This window comes from Hordeum vulgare, chromosome 6H, assembly GCF_904849725.1.
Source record: "Hordeum vulgare subsp. vulgare chromosome 6H, MorexV3_pseudomolecules_assembly, whole genome shotgun sequence".
Lineage (NCBI taxonomy): Eukaryota > Viridiplantae > Streptophyta > Magnoliopsida > Poales > Poaceae > Hordeum > Hordeum vulgare.
In genome coordinates this window covers 351,160,926-351,181,327 of record NC_058523.1, presented here as the reverse complement: position 1 = coordinate 351,181,327, position 20,402 = coordinate 351,160,926, and positions in this window count along the sequence as shown.

Here is a 20,402-nt window from a genome sequence, read left to right as displayed (position 1 = left end):
CATATATAGATCATTGCAAACGGAGCTACGGTTATTTAGTTATGGACTAAACCGTTTTAGCACATCATAGACAATTTTAATACAACATCATTTGAATGTTTTAACATGCAAGAGGATGACATGATCAAACCGATGCTTTTTTAAGAAATTGAGGGCATATAGTATGATGTGGGAATATGTTGCTGTGACGGGAAGAAATGGGCGCCATGATGACAAAAACGAAAATGGTGACACGACATCGTTATGATTCCCACAACTCATTGAGATGACGGTGCAAAAGAACAAGTGTGCGGATGTGCACAAACCTATAAGATTAATGGGGAGTGATCCCATTACCAGAGTCCCACATACAAGGACCAATCATACACAATGCAAAACGAGCATCTCATACATCAGAACATTCGATCAAGGGCAATCATCTCCCGTTATACCTTTGAAGCGTGCGTTTCGGGGAGGATCGAGTTCGATGCATCGCCGCAGAAGTAGTGGTACACGTTTCGGGGAAGAACTTGGTGAGTCCAATGTCCTTGAGGGTGGCAGAGCAAGTATATGTTCTTTTGTCGTAGTAGTTCGGATCTTGGGGTGGCTGTAGTCGTACATGCCGACGAAGAACTTGATGTATCCTAGGGTCGTCGGGTAGTCGAACTAGTCGTCAGCGACAAGGCACACGGCGAGGACAGGGCAGGAATTCATGAGTTGGTGCAGGGTGTCCTCAGGAACACATCATCAACGGTGGTCTCGGTCATGGGCACCAGGAGGCAAATAATCTAGGGCAAGAGCCTGAGGTGGTGCTTGGGCACATGCAGCAGCAGCTCGGAAGCATCGGCAGTAGGCAGGCTGTGGCTGTGGGGCTAGAACCTGGCGGAGGCCATGGAAGGCGCAAGGTGATGAGCAGCAACAGAGGAAGGGGATGGAGCATCACGGTGTAGGCAGGAGGTTGGGAGAGGCGCGTGGCACGGGTGCTGGACCGAGGCCAAGGCCATGAGAGAGGGAGGCAAGGTGGGAGAAGCAAGGCGTTGGGGGTGCAACACGAGAAGGGGAGGACAAAGATGCGGTTCCTAGGGAGGCGGAGCAGAGGAAAGGGACGCTTTGAGTGGCGGCATGCCCTCCCACGTTGAGCTCGCCGACCAAGCAAAGACAGGAGGCGCGCGCGCACTCGGGACGGCCATGGCACGATGCTTGCTGGAGAAGGTCGCGCGGAGCTACAAGGTGGAAGGATGCAATAGGCAGGATCGCACGGGCCTACTGGCATGGCGATGAACGGCGGCACCAAGGCGACCTTCAGGTTAGCAGCGATGAGGCTGGACCACGTGGCCTTCTCTTGCGCGGGTGGCGATGTGAGGGAAAACGAGGGCGAGATATGAGAGGGGATCGATGCCTTCCCTGGTGGCGCTCATGTGTGTGCGTGTGTTGTGTGTCACGGCGCGAGGAGGGAGAGACGGGGATCGGGCTCCTGGCGGCTAGGGTTAGGAGGGAGTAGGCTGGGCCTTGGGCCGGCTGGACTCCATCTCTCTCACCACATCCAATAGCACGAAAAAAATAGAAAGAAAGAAGAGAGAGAGAGAAAAAAAATGTTAGTGAAGAAATTTTGGCATGCCGGTAATTTTCCCAAACACACAAAAATTGACTTGATCCAGGAAAATAGAAATATGAACAAATGTGAAGTTGAGTTCAAAATCCTTGGAATTAAATTCAAATGGGTTTGAATAGAAGCTGGGTGCTAGGAATGCCCAAAAAAGTTTTGAATTTTCATAGATCTTGAGAAAGTGATAAAACAATTTATGGGGAAAGTTTGAAGGCAAGAATTGAGATAGAGAAGGCATGGAGTTTATTTTGCAAGTGTGGTATGGTTAATTCCAATTAATGGAATATTCATTATAGCTCCCTAATATATTGGGAGGATATGTTATAAATCGAAATCACCATCTGAATGTCCCTGGATTTAAATGGATCAAAGATCCATACAATTTATTTATTTGAGTTGCAAAATTTTAATGATATGATGGCATGATGACATGATGAATGCAACAACCAAATAATTCACATGGCGATAACAGAGCAATAGGTAAAACTTAGTTTCTTCTTGACAAACAAGTGGAACCAATGATCCTCCAAGGTTGCAAGGAGATGACGAATGTCATGAGGAACAAACAAGATTTGAAACGAAATTTCGGCAGCACTTCGATAGAAAAGAGAAGCAAAATTGATAAGATGGAAAGAATTGAAAATATTTCCCGACACTAGGTTAAACGGAGAAGCAAGGAAAGAATATGATCTTGAGAAATCTAGATGAAGAGTTGAAAAGAGCAACATCACAACGTCTCCGGAACAGAAGAATAGAAACTAGATCAGTCGAAAGGAAAGAATGGAGGCGAAAATGACTACTTGCACCACAATTGAAGTTGAAGAACACTCTTAGAAAGGAGGATTGAACGGAGTTGTTGAAAATCAACAACGACAAGAAAAAGCTTGTTGTGGGTTTATGGAAAACATCACAAAATTATAAGGTGATAACCAGCCACAACGAAACAAGATTGCTTGGAAGCAAGAAGATAGGCAAACTTCTTACACCAAGAGGATATATTTAGAACTTGGATCAACGATTATCCCCAAAATAGCAACTATCCTTGGGAAAAGCTTTAGGTGAAATCCAATCCAAGATAATTCAATGAAGAAATCATGGGTTGAAAATATCTCATGGTCAAAGAATTTGGTGGGTTTAAATATCTCATTCTTGAAACAAATTCGTTTTGATAGTCATTGTGAGTCAAGAATGCTATAACAGCAGCTCAAAGGATAAAGGAGGAAGAATTGCACTTGGAAATGCAAGATAAAGAATACTTGAGGTTCTCTAACAAGAATATTGAAGAAGCCATGAAGAACCCATGAAGAACCCTTGGAAGAACTCTGTAATGAAAGGATGATAGAAAAGAATTGAAGGTTGCAAAACAATAAAAAGAAAAGATACATAGGAAAACTTGGAACTCTATAAAAAGAAAAGATGAAGCACTTGGGATAAATAATTTGATATCATGAACAACTCCGGAAGAAAGATTGAAATCACCTCAATGGAACAAGAATAAAAATTAAAGTTTATCCTTCATTGCTACTGCAACAAAAGACCTTCCAATGGCGCCACAAATAGGCACGTCGACGGGAGAATACTTGGCTTGATCCTTGTCCTGCGGCTAGGCCTTAAGGGACTTCCTAGGCAAGTATGCAAAGGATTTCCCCCGTGGCCTTGGAACCTTGCGTTGGTGTTCCCTCGAAGTGGAAAGGGTGATGTAGTGTAGCGGTGGTAAGTATTTCCCTCAGTTTGAGAACCAAGGTACCAATCCAGTGGAGGAGTATCTCAAGATCCTGCACAAACACAAAAGCTTGCTCCCAATGCTATGAAGGGGTTGTCAATCCCTTATAGATTGTTTGCCAAGTGAGAACTGAAAGCAGCAAAGTAACAAAGCAAAGTAAAAGCGGAGGTGTAAACGATGGATGTGAATAGACCCGGGGGCCGTAGTGTTTACTAGTGGCTTCTCTCATGAAAGCAAGTAGACGGTGGGTGAACAAATTACTGTCGAGCAATTGATAGAACCGCACAAAGTCGTGACGATATCTAAGGCAATGATTATATCTATAGGCATCACGTCCAAAACAAGTAGACCGATACTTTCTGCATCTACTACTATTACTCCACACGTCGACCGCTATGCAGCATGCATCTAGTGTATTAAGTCCATAAGAACAGAGTAACGCCTTAAGCAAGATCACATGATGTAGAGGGATAATCTCAAACCAATGATAAAAAACCCCATCTTTTTACCCTTGATGGCAACTCCTTGATGTGTGCCTTGCTGCCCCTACTGTCACTGGGAAAGGTCACCACATGGTAGAACCCAAAACCAAGCACTTCTCCCATTGCAAGAATCATAGATCTAGTTGGCCAAACAAAACCCAGGACTCGGAGAGACTTACAAGGATATCAAATCATGCATATAAGAAATCAGCAAAGACTCAAATATATATCATAGATAATCTGATCACAAATCCACAATTCATCGGATCTCGACAAACACACCGCCAAAGAAGATTACATCGGACAGATCTCCATGAAGATCATGGAGAACTTTGTATTGAAGATCCAAGAGAGAGAAGCAGCCATCTAGCTACTAACTACGGACCCGTAGGTCTGAAGTGAACTACTCACGAGTCATTGGAGGGGTGATGATGATAATGAAGAAGCCCTCCAACTCCAAAGTCCCCTCCGACAGGGCGCCGGGAAGGGTCTCCAGATGAGATCTCGCGGAAACGGAAGCTTGCGGCGGCGGAAAAGTATTTTCGAGGCTCCCCTGATTTTTTTCTAAATATTTGGGAATATATAGGCCAAGGATCTAGGTTAGGGGCGGCCAAGGAGGCCACAAGCCCTTACACCGCCGCCTCCCCCTGGTGGCGGAGTGGGAGCTTGTGGGCTCCCTGGAGCCCACCTAGCTTGGCCCAGAGGCTCCCTGATCTTCTTCCGTTCGGGAAAAAATCATTTCGGGGTTTTTATTCCGTTTGGACTCCCTTCCAAAATCAGATCTGAAAAGAGTCAAAAACACAGAAAAAACAGGAACTTGCACTTGGCTTTGAATTAATAAGTTAGTCACAAAAAAGATATAAAAGGTACATAAAACATCCAAATAAGACAAGATAACAGCATGAAACCATCAAAAATTATAGATACGTTTGAGACGTATCAAGCATCCCCAAGCTTAACGCGTGCTCGTCCTCGAGTAGGGAAGTAATAAAGAATGAATTTTTGATGCTTTCATGCTACCTAGCATAGGTGTCCTTTGTAATTCCTCTTATGTGACGTGAATGTTTAGATCCATTAGATTCAAAACAATAGTTTCTATTGACGTGGAAACAATAATAATTCAAGCAAACTAGCAAGGTAATCATGAACTTTCAAAATAACAAGGCCAAAAGAAGTTATCCCTACAAAAGCATATAGTCTGGCTATGCTCTATCATCATTGCACAACGAATTTAAATCATGCACAACCCCGGTATTGGCCAAGTAATTGTTTCACACCTTTACTTTCTCAAACCTTTTCAACTCTTACGCAATACATGAGCGTGAGCCATGGTTATAGCACTATATTTGGTGTGGAGTGTGGTGGAGGTTGCAAGACAAAATGGAGAAGATAGTCACATTAACTAGGCATATCAATGAGCTGTGGAGATGCTCATCAATAGATATCAATGTGAATGAGTAGGGATTGCCATACAAATGATGCACTAGAGCTACGAGTATGTGAAATCTCTTAAAGAAAACTGGTGGTGTGCATCCAACTTGCTTGCTCACGAAGACCTAAGGCAATTTTGAGGAACCCTATCATTGTACTATCCAAGCCAAGTTATATAATGAAAATTTCCCACTAGCTATAAGGTGGTGACAAAATGAGAGACTCTCAATCATGAAGATCATGGTGCTTAATATGCACAAGTGTGGAAAAAGTGGTAGCATTGTCCCTTCTCTCTTTTTCTCTCATTTATTATTATTATTTTTTATTTGGTGGGCTCTTTGGCCTCTATTTTTGGTGGGCTTCTTTGGCCTCTTTTATTTCCTCACATGGGACAATGCTCCATTAATGATGATCATCACACTTTCAACTCAAAACTTAGAGCAACGATGACTCTATATGGAATGCCTTCGGTAGTGTACCATGGCAATGATCTAGCATGGCGTAGACATCAATGGAAACATCATGCTAGCTATCTTACGATCATGCAATGGCAATGTAGACATGGTGGCACATGTCTTGGTGGTAGTTGCATGGCAATATATCTCGGAATGACTTTGAAAAGGCCATAGTAGGTAGGTATGGTGGCTGTTTTGAGGGAGGCTAATGGTGGGTTTTGTGCACCGGGGAAAGTTGCACGGCACTAAGAATATAGTGATGGTGGAAGGTGAAAGTGCATCTAAACCATCGACTCAACATTAGTCATGAAGAACTCATATACTTGTTGCAAAAGTTTTATTAGTAATCAAAACAAAGCATTCAACGCATACTCCTAGGGGAAGGGTTGGTAGGTATAAACGATCGCGCGATCTCGACCGCCACACAAAGGATGACAATCAATATACGTGCATTCTATGGGAATCACTAACTTCAACACAAGTATTTCTAGATCCACAACACCTTACTAGCATGACTTCAATATTACCAGAAACACAACTCAAAACTAATTGAGATGAACCAAACTTCTCTAACTATTCAATGCACATGAAGGTGGAAGTTTTCGTATCCCTTTGGATAACTACCCCTTTTGAGACTACTTTCAAAGCATAGATCAACTACCAAGCCACGCACCGCTGTGCTCTAAAAGATATAAGTGAAGCACATAGAGCAAAAGTATCTAGCTCAAAAGATATGAGTGAAGCACATGTGAGCTGAATTGTCTACCAAAAGATATAAGTGAAGCTTGACAAAATCACGGTGAGTGCATGTCTCTCTCTCTAGGTGTGCAGGAAGGATGATTGTGACACAACAATAATAAAAGACTGCTACGATACAAGACTCTCCAAGCAAAAACACATAACATGTGGTGAATAAAAATATAGCCCCAAGTAACGTTACCGATGGATTGAAGACGTGAGAGGGGATGCCTTCCCGGGGCATCCCCAAGCTTAGGCTTTTACGGCATCCTTGAATCTCTTGGGGTGCCTTGGGCATCCCCAAGCTTGAGCTCTTGCCACTCTTTATCTTTTTGTCCATAAGAACTTCACCCAAAACTTGAAAACTTCACAAAACGAAACTTAGACAGAAACTCGTGATAACATTAGTACAAAAAAGCAAACCACCACTTCCTTCGATACTGTAGAAACCTTAAATTCTACTTGTGCTGATGTTGGGTTACTGTACTTTCAATCTTCCATGGCTAATACCCCCCGATACTATTCATAGTTTCATGAAAATAAGCAACCAACACAACAAAAACAGAATCTGTTAACAGCAGACCAGTCTGTAGCAATCTGTATATTTCATATACCTCTGGTATTTCACAAATTCTGAAAACTTAGGATTGTGTGAAGAATTTTCGTAGAAATCAGAAGCAAAAAGAATAAACTCAAAAGCTCTTACAGAAAAAAAAACGAAAATTCTTTTCGTGAGGAGAAAGTTTCTGTCTTTTCCAGCATGACCAAACGATCATCCCCAAGACTAATCATCACGGTTTTTCTTGGCACAAATGCAAAAAGAAACACAAAAAACACAATCATAACAGAATTATGAAAGTGTGGAAAACACAAAAAAGAAAGAAAAAAGGATAGATTCGTTGGGTTGCCTCCCAACAAGCGCTTTTGTTTAACGCCCTTAGCTAGGCAAAAAGTGATGGAATCACGTATCGTCATCTTTGGTGCTCAAACCATAGGTAGCCCTCATGATAGATTCATAAGGCAATCTTATTTTATTTCTAGGAAAGTGCTCCATGCCCTTCTTTAAAGGAAATTGAAATCTAATATTCCCTTCCTTCATATCGATGATAGCACCAATAGTCCTTAGGAAAGGTCTACCAAGAATAATGCGACATGAAGGATTGCAATCTATGTCAAGTACAATGAAATCCATGGGTACATAGTTCTTATTTGCAACAATAAGAACATCATCAATCCTCCCCATGGGTTTCTTGAAAGTAGAATACGCAAGATGCAAATTAAGAGAACACTCTTCAATCTCATGAAAACCAATAATATCACATAAAGACTTTGGAATCGCGGAAACACTAGCACCCAAATCACACAAAGCATTGCACTCATAGGTTTTTATCTTGATTTTGATAGTAGGTTCCCACTCATCATGAATTTTTCTAGGTATAGAGACTTCTAGTTCGAGTTTCTCTTCAAGAGATTTCATCATAGCATCTACGATATGCGCGGTAAAGGCTTTGCTTTGGCTATAAGAATGTGGAGAGTTTGCAATGGATTGCATCAAAGAAATGCATTCAAACAAGGAGCAATTATCATAATTGAATTCCTTGAAATCCAAAGTGGGAGTTTCATTACTACCCAAAATTTTGACTTCTTCTACTCCACTCTCCACACCTTTATCATCAAGATAAGTGGTCTCCGAATCATTGGGGCGTTTTTCAACCAAAGTGGATTCATATCAAGCCCCTCCATAAGTAGGTTTGACACGCGAAAACAAAGATGCAAGAGGAGACACACCAAGCACTTTAAGATCTTCGTCATTTGCATCACTAGAACACACCCTTTTAAACCATTCATGTCTAGCTCGAATTTGGGCAGTTCCTTCTTTGCTCTCATTCATGGAGATACGCATAGCTTTCAAAGTTTCATCCAAGTTGACCCTGGGAGGATCGCATATAACTTTCAAAGCATCAATATCACAAGACATCCTATCAACGCTCTTAGCCAAATCATCTATTTTGAGTAGTTTTTCCTCTATGGACGCATTGAAAATCTTTTGAGAGTTGATGAACTCTTTGATATTACACTCTAGATCAGAGGGTAATTTGTTGTGATTTCCATAAGTGTTGCCATAGGAATTTCCATAATTGTTCGAGGAGTTACTAGGAAAAGGCCTAGGAACATAATTTCCTCTAATAGCATTATTGTTGCCAAAATTGTTCCTACCAACAAAATTCACGTCCAAACTAGCGTTGCTACTCTCAATCAAAGAAGATAGTGGCATGTCATTAGGATCTACGGTAGCGTTTCTACTAGCAACCAAATTCAGCAACTCGTCCATGTTAGCACTAAGTGAGTTAATCTCTTCTATAGCGTGCACCTTTTTGCTAGCAGGCGACCTGTCAGTGTGCCACTGAAAGTAGTTGTTCATGATATTGTCTAGGAGTTTTGTAGCGTCTCCTAACGTGATTTTCATGAACGTTCCACCTGAGGCGGAGTCCAAGATATTGTGAGAAGCGAAATTCAAGCCAGCGTAAAAGATTTGTATAATCATCCACAAACTCAAGCCATGAGCGGGACAATTTCTAATCATAAGCTTCATCCTCTCCCAAGATTGTGCAACATGTTCATGATCAAGTTGCTTGAAATTCAAGAGAGAGAAGAAGCCATCTAGCTACTAACTACGGACCCATAGGTCTGAAGTGAACTACTCATGAGTCATTGGATGGGTGATGATGATGATGAAGAAGCCCTCCAACTCCAAAGTCCCCTCCGGCAAGGCGCCGGGAAGGGTCTCCAGATGAGATCTCGCGGAAACGGAAGCTTGCGGCGGCGGAAAAGTATTTTCGAGGCTCCCCTGATTTTTTGCTGAATATTTGGGAATATATAGGCCAAGGATCTAGGTCAGGGGGCGGCCAGGGAGGCCACAAGCCCTGACACCGCCGCCTCCCCCTGGTGGCGGAGTGGGAGCTTGTGGGCTCCCTGGAGCCCACCTGGCTTGGCCCAGAGGCCCCCTGATCTTCTTCCGTTCGGGAAAAAATCATTTCAGGGTTTTTATTCCGGTTGGACTCTGTTTCAAAATCAGATCTGAAAAGAGTCAAAAACACAGAAAAAACAGGAACTGGCACTTGGCACTGAATTAATAAGTTAGTCCCAAAAAAGATATAAAAGGTACATAAAACATCCAAAGAAGACAAGATAACAGCGTGAAGTCATCAAAAATTATAGATACGTTTGAGACATATCATTCATCAAGTTAAATTGATGACAAGCAACGGATTTGACATACGACTTATGCTTCTTGAAAAAGAATGAAGAGAGAGATAGGGCACAAACTTGAAGAAGTGTTGAACGAGAACACCGGTAATAATTTGGAATGAAAGAGGATACTACAATGAACTGGGCTACATGAGGGCAAAGAGAGCATGGTTCGATTAGAAAATTCTTGAACAAGCCACCGGTAAGAATTTCAAACGAATGGAGAAATTTCGCATAAATGGAAATATACGACAAGAAGAGAGCATGATCCACGCGAAGAATTTAGAATAGATGGGGATATTAGAAATGAATGAAATACATGAGAACGAGGAGATCTTCAGTCGTCTAACTGAAAACTTGAATGAGGCACCAAAATAAAGAAGATACGAACGAAGAGACAACAATTGACAATAATTTGAGAATAAAAGATGAAGGCTGAGAACGAAGAAATCTTCTGAAATGATGGCCTTTTAAGGATCAAGAAATAAAAACAACTCTGAAATGCACCCGATAGATATTGAAGGAACTTCTCATGATGGGAAACAATTTATGAGAATAGCACGAAGCTGAGACATGAATATTTAAGAGAAAACTTCTTCGGTCTTCCAAGCTGCAAAAGATGACGAAAAACAACATAAGTAATTATTGAGACACTCCGGAACAATGATATGGAAAGGTTGAGCCAATAATGAAAATATTTCGAAGCGATCTTAAAGAAGGAATATGACCGATCGAATTCATTCTTATGCCATATTTGAAAAGAATTAGAGACCTCCGGAAAATATTTGAAGAGCCATATAAGATCCTCGAAAAACCTGTGAGTTATGGGACCACTCAAAGCAGAACACCGAGGAATGGTTTTCTTAGGAAGAGAGAGATTACACCGATACAAATTGAAAAACTTGAAAAGATTGAGCACCTTGAAATAATTGGAAAATATTTTGAATGGAAACACGAATCTTCAAGATATCTTCACCACTCCGGATAAAATAGAGAGGGATGAGTAAATAAGACAGGTTTGGATAAGTATTTCCAACACAGGACACTACTGAAATTCATAAATTCGTCGTCTGCCAAAGCAGACGGCAAAGGGTGCAACCACGGACGACAAAGGCTTTGCCGTCGGTCAGCTGACGGCAAAGTAGACGATAAAAATATCCGGTGAAGAGGTTATTTGCCGTCTGCTTTCCCAAAGCGGACGGCAAAGAAACTTTGCCATGAGGGGGCAGACGGCAAATTAACTGGGATGGCATATATTGCAACGTCCCCGTTAAGTGTTAACGGCAGGCCTCCTCCCTTTGCCGTCTGCCTCCCCCCCTTTGCCATGTGGGGGTAGACTACAAAGAGGGGACAAAGAGGGGGAAGATTCCCCCCTTTGCTGTCTGCCTCCTCCCCTTTGCCATGTGGGGGCAGACGGCAAAGAGGGGAGAGAGAGGGGGCAGATTCCCCCCTTTGCCTTCTGCCTCCCCCCTTTGCCATGTGGGGGCAGACGGCAAAGAGGGGAACCAACCCCTTTTTTATTTATTTTTTGTTATATCCAACATTTTTAACAATAATCAGGATATATATATATATTTGACATAAATAAATTTTTTCCGTACTCATAACCATATTAAAATAACCTCTTATATCCAGCTTTCAAGTTGCATCCACGTGCATACAAAGTTTCATATATTACACCAGTTTCATCCACGTGCATACAAAGTTTCATATATTCATATACTACAATAGTTTCAATACAACCCATGGTACAAGAAATCATCTTCAAGCATTCCATCAATATTTTCCAAGCTTCCCGTGAAGTGAAGGTAATCTACAAAATGTCAAATAAGAAAGTTAGAAGAATAATACTAGATGAAGTAGTGTATATATAGGTTATTTCGGAGAGAAATTAGCTAAGTATAGACCATTTAGGAGCTAACTAAGCTAATTATGTCATTTAGGTGGAACCCTAGCTAACTATAGGTCGTTTTGGAGCTAACTTGGGTAAAATAGGTCATTCCGGAGCAAACTATGCTTATTAAGCCATTTTTGATCTAGCTAGGCTAATTATAGGCCATTTAATACCTAAGTTAGGGGGAATAGGTCATGTTGCCGCTACGTAAGCCTAATTATGTCATTTAGGAGAGAACTTAGCTAACTATAGGTCATGTTTTATTAAATAGACCATTTAGGAGCTAACTAAGCTAATTATGTCATTTAGATGGATAATTAGCCAATTTAGGCTTTGTTGGATGAGTCTAAGCTACGTTGAAGACGAGAAAGAGAAGAAGAAGTAAAAGAAGGAGGAGGAGGAGGAGGAGGAGGAGAAGGAGAAGGAAGAGGAGAAGAAGAAGAAAATAAGAAGGAGAAGGAGAAGGAGGAAGAAGGAGGAAGAAGAAGGAGAAGGAGGAGCTCCTTCTCCTTCTTCTCCTTCTTCTTATCCTCCTTCTTCTCCTTCTTCTTATCCTCCTCCCTCTCCTTCTTCTTCTTCTCCTCTTCTTCTTCTTCCTTCCTTTCATTTTTCCTCTTTCTTCTCCTCCCGTCCCCTTCTTCAGGCTAAATTGGCAAAGAATGCCTTTTTGGAGCTAATTATATCATTTCGAGCATAATTAGCTAAGTATAGGTCATTTTTTATTAAATAGACCATTTAGGATCTAACTAAGCTAATTATGTCATTTAGATGGATAATTAGCCAATTTATGCTTTGTTGGATGAGTCTAAGCTACGTAGAAGAAGAGAAAGAGCAGAAGAAGTAAAAGAAGGAGGAGGGGGAGGAGGAGAAGGAGAAGGAAGAGGAGAAGAAGAAGAAAAGAAGAAGGAGAAGGAGAAGGAGGAAGAAGGAGGAAGAACAAGGAGAAGGAGGAGATCCTTCTCCTTCTTCTCCTCCTCCTTCTCCTTCTTCTTATCCTTCTCCATCTCCTTCTTCTTCTTCTCCTCTTCTTCTTCTTCCTTCCTTTCATTTTTCCTCTTTCTTGTCCTCTCGTCCCCTTCTTCGGGCTAGATTGGCTAAGAATGCCCTTTTGGAGATAATTATGTCATTTCGAGGATAATTAGCTAAGTATAGGTCATTTTTTATTAAATAGGTCATTTTGGAGCTAACTAAGCTAATTATGTCATTTAGATGGATAATTAGCAAATTTAGGCTTTGTTGGATGAGTCTAAGCTACGTAGAAGAAGATAAAGAGAAGAAGAAGTAAAATAAGGAGGAGGAGGAGGAGGAGGAGAAGGAGAAGGAAGAGGAGAAGAAGAAGAAAAGAAGAAGGAGAAGGAGAAGGAGGAAGAAGGAGGAAGAAGAAGGAGAAGGAGGAGCACCTTCTCATTCTTCTCCTCCTTCTTCTCCTTCTTTTTATCCTCCTCACTCTCCTTCTTCTTCTTCTCCTCTTCTTCTTCTTCCTTCCTTTCATTTTTCCTCTTTCTTCTCCTCTCGTCCCCTTCTTCGGGCTAAATTGGCTAAGAATGCCTTTTTGGAGCTAATTATGTCATTTCGAGGATAATTAGCTAAGTATAGGTCATGTTTTATTAAATAGACCATTTAGGAGCTAACTAAGCTAATTATGTCATTTAGATGGATAATTAGCCAATTTAGGCTTTGTTGGATGAGTGTAAGCTACGTAGAAGAAGAGAAAGAGAAGAAGAAGTAAAAGAAGGAGGAGGAGGAGGAGAAGGAGAAGGAAGAGGAGAAGAAGAAGAAAAGAAGAAGGAGAAGGAGAAGGAGGAAGAAGGAGGAAGAAGAAGGAGAAGGAGGAGCTCCTTCTCCTTCTTCTCCTCCTTCTTCTCCTTCTTCTTATCCTCCTCACTCTCCTTCTTCTTCTCCTCTTCTTCTTCTTCCTTCCTTTCATTTTTCCTCTTTCTTCTCCTCTCGTCCCCTTCTTCGGGCTAAATTGGCTAAGAATGCCTTTTTGGAGCTAATTATGTCATTTCGAGGATAATTAGCTAAGTATAGGTCATTTTTTATTAAATAGGTCATTTTGGAGCTAACTAAGCTAATTATTACATTTAGATGGATAATTAGCCAATCTAGGGTTTCTTGGATGAGTCTGAGCTACGTAGAAGAAGAGAAAGAGAAGAAGAAGTAAAAGAAGGAGGAGGAGGAGGAGAAGGAGAGGAGAAGAAGAAGAAAAGAAGGAGATGGAGAAGGAGGAAGAAGGAGGAAGAAGAAGGAGAAGGAGGAGCTCCTTCTCCTTCTTATCCTCCTTCTTCTCCTTCTTATCCTCCTCCGTCTCCTTCTTCTTCTTCTCCTCTTCTTCTTCTTCCTTCCTTTCATTTTTCCTCTTTCTTCTCCTCTCCTCCCCTTCTTAGGGCTAAATTGGCTAAGAATGCCTTTTGGGAGCTAATTATGTCATTTCGAGGATAATTAGCTAAGTATAGATCATGTTTTATTAAATAGGTCATTTTGGAGCCAACTAAGCTAATTATTACATTTAGATGGATAATTAGCCAATTTAGGCTTTCTTGGATGAGTCTAAGCTATGTAGAAGAAGAGAAAGAGAAGAAGAAGTAAAAGAAGGAGGAGGAGGAGGAGGAGGAGAAGGAGAAGGAAGAGGAGAAGAAGAAGAAAAGAAGAAGGAGAAGGAGAAGGAGGAAGAAGGAGGAAGAAGAAGGAGAAGGAGCTCCCTCCTTCTCCTTCTTCTCCTCCTTCTTCTCCTTCTTCTTATCCTCCTCCCTCTCCTTCTTCTTCTTCTCCTCTTCTTCTTCTTCCTTCCTTTCATTTTTCCTCTTTCTTCTCCTCTTGTCCCCTTCCTCGGGCTAAATTGGCTAAGAATGCCTTTTTGGAGCTAATTATGTCATTTCGAGGATAATTAGCTAAGTATAGGTAATTTTTTTATTAAATGGGTCATTTTGGAGCTAACTAAGCTAATTATGTCATCTAGCTATCTTTTATTAAAACAGTAGAAATAACATACCTAAGTTAGGGTCAAGCACGGTGGCTCTGGCTTGTTTCACCTGGAGAAGGCTGCCGTGGAGAAGGCTCGACTGTAGAAGGGTCGTGCGATGCGTTTCGGGACATATTCTGCACCAAACATCGTTTGCAATGTGTAGTTACCATGAGGACACTCTTAAGATCACTCCACTGAAATGAAACTCAACGTCCCCGCCACGTTAATGACTGGCATCAGCGGAGGGACTTGGCCGTTCTTCTCGCACATAGACTATACATTTGGTTTCCACAAGTCAAACTTTTTATTTATTAATGAAACGGACATTCAAATGCAAGATTTGAATTAACATGAAGAAGAAACTTACCACGAAGAGCTCGTATATGGCCCTGGTAGACGCATCATTCCGTGCCCTCTCCGTCTCCACCAATGCAGTCATCCTCTCCTCCAGCTCCCTAATTTCCTTATCCTTCTCCACCATAGCCGCCTGCATTGCCTCTCTCTCTTTCTGAATAGCAGCCTACAACACAACTCATTGTTAGCAATGTAATCATATTGGTTCCAAGGCACAACATAATGCGGAAAGATAGTTGAGTCCATTAAACTAACCTCGATGGCGAGCTCGACTGGCTATGGACGACGTGTTATCTCCGGACAAGAGCTCGTTTGGCGTGCCTTTATCTGCCGGGGAGAACTAGGACAACGTATAAGGCCGTCTCCAATGGCGATCGAGCCATGAGGCCTCCCGTTGCCAGCTATCATCACCAGCTCTGGATCAATAGGCCCCTCGCTCGGGTTAAAGTCCTCCCCCTTCCTCGCCTTCCCGTGATCTCTGTACTTCACGAGCTTGTCGTGGGAGGAGATGTTGGTGAAGTTTTCTGGATGCTCGAGGTCAGACTCAAAGAATGCCTTGACCTTCCTGTACGAGGCAGTATGGGCCATCGCATACAGGTTGTACATCTATGGCGCCTCCGTCTTATTGTGACGCGCCTAAGAGAGAGAGAGAGAGGAAAATTGTATTGGTAAAGTGCTCAAAATAGCATTAAGAATGAAGTACATGAGGCATCAAGCAAACCACATACCCAGTTCTCGCCAAATTGGATTAAGTTGACGCTCCCTTGATGGTGTGGCACGCCAACCATTTTGCCACGCCTCTCCTTGGCGTTGTTGTGGCTGGCCTCCCACGTTTCGGAGCACCACTGATCCACCAAGGCCTCCCAACAATCCATCTCATCCACACACCATCTCGGGGGCACCTAAGTTAATAAAGAGAAATTTGAGCGCGTAAGAACCAAATCAAGGAAACTAACTACAAAGCCTTAATAATATGTAATTACCTTCATGTAATGCTCCTTCTCCATCTTAGCATCACGGCACTTCGCCTTGTCAAGACTAATACGCCGCGTGGCATAGTAGTCTCGAATAGCCTGCACCCAAGCCTCGTGCCAAAAGTTTTGAAGTAGGCGCCGACATTCGGGTTCGATAACCTTTGCCGCGTCCTCCTCGTATCCCTCCTCACACCTGTAGTAGGTCTGCAAACGAGACAACACCGATTAGTACAATAAATAGCTATGGTTGATTTATAATTGTGTGAAAGAGAAATTACCCAGAACTTTCAGATCACCATGTCTGCCCTCGTGTCACACAAAACACCGTCGATCTCCACCTCCGGCGGGGCCGGGGCACCCAAGTAGTGCTCCCAGGTCATTCCTACCTCTCGCTCCCGACCGGGCAACGTAACAAACCCAGGGAAGTTTTGACGGCAAAGAACACCAAGGACGTTGTTGGGCTTGCGGACACCCTTGGCAACAATCCAACCCCTACAGTATGACAAATTAAAGCCAAAACATTAGATATTTGAGAAAACGCGAAGGCAAAAGGTTAAATAAGAGTAAATTAACTTACTTGTCCCCATTTGGCCTAATCGACCACCTCTGCTCGGGGGTCGCTGGCACGAGCGGGAGCCCCGAACTACCACGCTGGTAGACGGTAGCCCCCTCACCCAGCTCCTCGTCGCTACCAGCATGGCCACTTGCCTTAGGCCAGGTATCCCACTGGGTCTCTTGGGACGTACCCTCATCCCTGCTTTGCTCCGGAGTCGCCTGGAAGGAAGCCTCTGGGACACGAGTCTCGTGGGTCGAAGGCTCGTCGACCTGAGGCTCGTCGACCCGAGGCTCGTGAACCGGAGACCGTGTAGCCTCCACCTCAGACGAATCCACCCTAGAAGTCATGTGCTCAGGTGAATCAACTTGGGGTGGTGGCGGAGACCGTGTAGCCCTACCTCTCCCGCGGCCACGTGTACCTTTAGTACAACATAAATACCAACATGAGTAATAAAATCAAATGTATATAAATACCAATATGCATACAACATGAGTGCAACATAAATACCAACATGAATACAACGTGTACCTTTAGTGCCTCTCAGCTTCGCGGGGGTCGACCTCCTCTCACGGGGGGCGCTCCTTGCAAAGTAGAGAGCAACACTCTCTGAAGAGGCGAGGCAGGAATGGAAGTACCCATCCCATCACCCGCCGACGAAGAAGCAGCCACGGTGTGCTTTTGACCCTTTCCCACCATCTTTCAACACCTGTCATGACAAAGATTAAATGAAATTAGTACAACATAAATACCAACAGGAGTAATAAAATGTATATAATTTAAGTGTATCATCCTCATAAATACCAACATGACTAATAAAAATTGAATACCTAACATGAAATCAAAATTAATATATAGTATAATAGTTGAATACCTGACATGAACTAATAACAATCGTCCTCGTCTATATATGCTTCGGGGTCAATAAATGCTCATGATTGAAGAAACCTATAGCTACCAAGTTTCATCGACACGAAGACCGGGACAGAGCAAATTAAGGGGGTAGGAGGAGAAGTCATTTGTGCTCACCAACAAACGCAAGGGCGGAGCTCGTCCAACGCACGTGGAGATCGTCGAACAACTGCACATTGAAATTCACCCGATCAACACAAATATGATGTTTTTATAATTAACATAATCGGAAAATATGTGACCTAACTCATAATTTACAAAATTATGACCCCGTCGGCTTAGTGGCGTCGATGGTCGGTGGTGTCAGGTGTCGGTGGCGTCGATGGTTGGTGGTGTCGGGTGTCGGTGGCGTCGGCGGTCGGTGGTTAGTTGTGTCGGTGGTCGGGGGTTAGTGTTGTCGGGGGTCGAGGATCACTAGCGTCGGGGGTTGGGGTCTCTTTGGTCAACAAGAGGCCGAAGAGGTGTCAGGGGTCGGGGGTTGGGGGTAAGTGGAGTCGGGCGTCGGGGGTCGAGGGTCGAGGGTCAGTGGCTTCTGTAGTCGAGGGTCAATGGCGCCGGGCATCGGGGGTCGGGGGTTAGTGGACTCGGGGGTCGGGAGTCGGGGGTCGGGGGTCAGTGGTGTTGGGCATTGGGGGTCGGGAGTCGGGTCGCAGTGGCGTCGAAGGTCGGGGGTTGGTGGCGTCGGGCGTCGGGGGTCGTGGGTCGGGGGTCGGGGGTTGGGGTCCTTTTCTTTCTTCTTCTCCTCTCTCTTCTTCTTCTTCTTCTTCTTCTTGATCATCATATTATTATTCTTCTTCTTCTTTCTCCTCCTCCTCCTCCTCCTCCTCTTCTTCTTCTTTCTTTTATCTTTCTCCTCCTTTCTCTTTCTTCTTCTTCTTCTTCTTCGTCTTCTTCCTTTTTCTTCTAGTTTATTATTCTCTTATTTTCTTCTATACTATATACTATATGTCTATACTATATACTATATGTCTATACAGGCCCGGGCCCATGGGTGTGCAACCTGTGCATCCGCACAGGGCCCCCAGTTTTGGGGGCCCTAGATTTTTTAAACAAAGTATTGGCTTATAACCCATTTTTTGTAGAAGGCCCAACTTGGTACCACGCATCCCATCAAATAGATCCATCGCTGGCTCCTCTCTCTAGCCCACAACAGATCAATCTGGTGCTAGTCCAAGAAGCGCAGTGTGTGGGCACCGGCATACATGCAGCCGCCGCCGCGCACACGCTACATGTCCAACACACAAGTACGATCCCCCACCGCACGCGCCGCTCCATCCGAGGAGGACCTGTTGTGCGAAGCCACCGGGAACGTCGGTGACCTAGCCTGATTCACCGGGTTGTCTTTCCTCTGGGGCTGGTGGTGCCGCCCACGAGTCTAGGAGATCGTCAAGCTCGATCTACATGGCGCAGCTTAAGTCCTGGAAGCCAAACGCCAGGCCACTTGGATCCCCTCCTCCCGGTGAGCTCATTCTTGACACTGATAAAGTCTTGTTGATGTGATGTTGTCCATAATCCCTTTTATTTTCTCTCAGAATTTCATTCATCTTGCTATATGTAAATTTCAGTGTATGTGATGTCCCAATTTCAGTATTTTGTTGTACAAAATTCAGTGTTGGTGTTGTCCAATATTCACTGTATAGGCTCTCTAAGTTTTATTTTATACATTGTCTAAATTTCTGTGTACTTCCTCTGCTATTTGACTGCCATTTATCAAATGTTTTGCCGCCTTTTATTAAAGTGCACAAGAGTTGGATATAACCCTCAGTTCTTTTTTTTCCTCGGCCCACACGAGCTGGCCTTATTGTTTCAAGGATGAACTTGCCGATATAATAATCAATGGGAACAAAATGTATCAAGTGTGTATTATTTTCACTAAAACACTAATACATATGGTTTGGAATTTACACCTTTTATGTGATCTTCTTTAGATTACTCCGCTAAAGAAAAGTGTAGCTCGGTCAGCGGAAGATAGGCCTCATTTTAGAGTTTGCACAGGGCCTTGAATTTTGTCGGCCCGGCCCTGTGTCTATACTATATACACTATATGTCTATATACTATATGTCTATACTATTCTCTTATTTTCTTCTATACTATATACTATATATATGTCTATACTATTCTCTTATTTTCTTCTATACTATATACTATATACACTATATGTCCTCCTCTTCTTCTACACACTATATGTCTATACTATATACTATCTACTAGTTTAAAAGAAAAAACAGGAAATAAAGAAAAAAAGAAAAAAAAACTTACCTGAAGTGGGAGGAGGGCAGTGGGAGGAGGGGAGGGCGATCTCCGGCTCTTGGCGGCGTGGAGGAGGGGCGTGGGAAGGACGTGCGCAGGGAGGAGGGGAGGGCGAGCTCCGGCCGTGGGGGTGGCGCCCCTTCGCAGGGAGGAGGGGAGCGGGGAGCTCCGGTCGTGGGCGGCAGGGAGGAGGGCCGCGGGGAGGAGGGCCGCAGGGAGGAGGGACGCGGGGTGGAGGGGAGCTCTGGTCGTGGGCGGCGGCGGTGGGCCGGAGCAGTGAAGGGGGTGGTGGCGGTGGCGCTGTAGTGGGCAGGGGCGCGCGCCAGAGAGGCAGGAGATCGAGGGGAGCCGGGGTGCAGCGTGCCGTTAGGGGAGCGGGGGTGGGGGCTGGGTGCCGTTAGGGGGAGCCCCCCTTTGCCGTCTGCAGATGCTGGGAGGCGGACGGCAAAGGGGTGGGTGGGGTGGGGCAGGCTTCGGCCGTTAGGGTGGCGCCCCTTTGCCGTCTGGGTTCTCTTTGCCGTCCGCCTCTAGGGCCTTTGCCATGCGTGAGCAGACAGCAAAGAGGTGGCCGACGGCAAATAAAACCTTTGCCATCAGCAACCTCTTTGCCGTCTGCTTTGTGCCAGCTGACGGCAAAGAGGATCTTTGCCATGCGTCAGCAGACGGCAAAGGCATGGCAGATGGCAAATTTCTCAATTCCAGTAGTGGGAGACATTGAACAAATGAAAAGGATATAATGAACACCGAAAGCTTGAATTGAATCCACCGGAGAAGAAAACAATAATGAAGAAATGATGAACTCGAAACTCCTAAGAATCTTCACAATGAATCACTGG